The sequence below is a fragment of the Oncorhynchus kisutch genome, linkage group LG30 (assembly GCF_002021735.2).
Source record: "Oncorhynchus kisutch isolate 150728-3 linkage group LG30, Okis_V2, whole genome shotgun sequence".
Classification (NCBI taxonomy): domain Eukaryota; kingdom Metazoa; phylum Chordata; class Actinopteri; order Salmoniformes; family Salmonidae; genus Oncorhynchus; species Oncorhynchus kisutch.
The window spans coordinates 42,402,563-42,405,257 of record NC_034203.2 but is presented as its reverse complement, the minus strand read 5'-3'; positions in this window follow the sequence as shown (position 1 = coordinate 42,405,257).

The window sequence follows — 2,695 nt, the reverse complement described above, 5'->3', positions numbered from 1 at the left end:
GAATAATGACACTGATATTCCACCGGATGTATACATGTGAAGCCTCCGTTCTGCGTTTCCAATCACAAGCAAATATGGCTGGCAGTGGGAGAAGATTGAACGAGATGGATTGTGACCGACATTATGCAAACTATTCTCATCGATTAATAATTTGATCTCAATACAGTTTTATGTATTTAAAACTATAACATTTTATGAACAGAGTGGACTAAGATTTGTAGACTTTGCCAAAGTCTTAAAACATCGCGTTGTTTAGGAGTGCAAATGCGAATTTAGGTAGTGCACACATGCACTTCACAGAGTAGGCGTTGACTAACCGAAACATGCAAACATTTTCTAGAACGCGCCAATAGGATCTTGGTAGCTTGTGCTAGACTCTGCCCACCTCCTTGCTTGTTCTGCCCACTATGACTCATTTGTTTCTATCGGAAACGACAAGCAGTGATCCATCTTGGATGAGTTATAAAAACTTTGCTTATACGTTCTTCTTCGTCGATGTCTAACGGCAGTTGGCATCCCAAAAATGCTGCATTCGCCGTCTACTAGACTGGAGTATAACACCCTTATACATTGCTTGAAAAAAAATAAAAAATACCCTACCATCTAACCCTACACTCACTAAAAACCCACCACCCTACTCCACAATTTAAATCTATTTAGTCCTACCTCAGGCCTGAAAGGATGGTACACCACCACATAACACACCCTGTAACTCTTCTGACGTCAAGTCTCGCACACCCAAATACCTCCCTGCGGCTGCCACTACAACCTCAATTTTCTGTGACTTTACGTTCCATCTCTGCAGTACAGTTGATAACCATTGCTATAAATGCTAAAAATCCAATCTTTCTGAAACATATCACTTGTTGGTTTATCCCACTATACTGGTACAAATCTACTACTCACACCACTCCTCTCAGGATCTCTGAAGTCGAGGATCGGTAGGATGGTCAGTTTTACCAGGGTATGTTTGGCAGCATGAGTGAAGGATGCTTGATGCGAAATAGGAAGCCAATTCTAGATTTAATTTTGGATTGGAAATGCTTAATGTGAGTCTGGAAGGAGAGTTTACAGTCTAACCAGACACCTAGGTATTTCTAGTTGTCCACATATTCTAAGTCAGAACCGTCCAGAGTAGTGATGCTGGACGGTTGAAGAGCATGCATTTAGATTTACTTGCATTTAAGAGCAGTTGGAGGCCACGGAAGGACAGTTGTATGGCATTGAAGCTCGTCTGGAGGTTAGTTAACACAGTGTCCAAAGAAGGGCCAGAGGTATACAGAATGGTGTCGTCTACGTAGAGGTGGATCAGAGAATCACCAGCAGCAAGAGCGACATCATTGATGTATACAGAGAAGAGAGTCGGCCCAAGAATTTAACCCTGTGGCACCCCCATAGAGACTGCCAGAGGTCCGGACAACAGTCCCTCCGATTTGACACACTGAACTTTATCAGAGAAGTAGTTGGTGAACCAGGCGAGGCAGTCATTTGAGAAACCAAGGCTGTTGAGTCTGCCGATAAGAATGTGGTGATTGACAGAGTCAAAAGCCTTGGCCAGGTCGATGAATACGGCTGCACAGTAATGTCTCTTATCGATTGCGGTTATGATATTGTTTAGGACCTTGAGCGTGGCTGAGGTGCACCCGTGACCAGCTCGGAAACCAGATTGCATAGCAGAGAAGATACGATGTGATTCGAAATGGTCGGTAATCTGTTTGTTCACCTGGCTCTCGAAGACCTTAGAAAGGCAGGGTAGGATAGATATAGTTCTGTAGCAGTTTAGGTCTAGTGTGTCTCAACCTTTGAAGAGGAGTATGACCGCAGCAGCTTTCCAATCTTTGGGAATCTCATACGATATGGAAGAGAGGTTGAACAGGCTAGTAACAGGGGTTGCAACAATTTCGGCAGATAATTTTATAAAGAGAGGGTCCAGATTGTCTAGCCCGGCTGATTTGTAGGGGTCCAGGTTTTGCAGCTCTTTCAGAACATCAGCTATCTGGATTTGGGTGAAGGAGAAATGGGAGAGGCTTGGGCGAGTTGCTGTGGGGAGTGGAGGGCTGTTGATCAGGTAGGGGTAGCCAGGTGGAAAGCATGGCCAGCTGTAGAAAAATGCTTATTGAAATTCTCAATTATAGTTAGGTTAGGTTTGGAGAACTTACCCAGCAGGTTAAGATAATTAGCATTGCAGGTTAGGAGAATTAGGCTAAGGTTAGGAAAATGGTTAGGATTAGCATTAATTTGACAAAAGCTGGATCCATTCTAGTCATGATTGTGGTTTATGGGCATAGAAATTCAATTACTAGAGGGGATATGTCATAAACCCTCAAAGTTCCAAAATGGGGTGCAAATCTTGTTCGGGGAGAAATCCAAAACCTAGTATTCTACTTCCTAATTCTATGTTTATAGGTAACTGAGTTCTCTCATATCCCCTAGTACATTATCAGCTGTTTACTTTGAACTGTCATCTATTGCCATTAATAAAGAAATAAGTGATACAGTCAAATGTATTTATCCACATTCTGTGCAGGACTTTCCCCTCGTCACAACACTGCCTGCTACCACTTGATCTTGCAGTGTGTCTTTCCCACGTGATGTTCACGAAGAGGGCGAAGAGGAGTTGGACTCAGTTTGACTCATGAGCCGGATCACCCTCCTCTTCTTCTCTCTCGTCCGTGGCCTCCTGATACTCCGACAC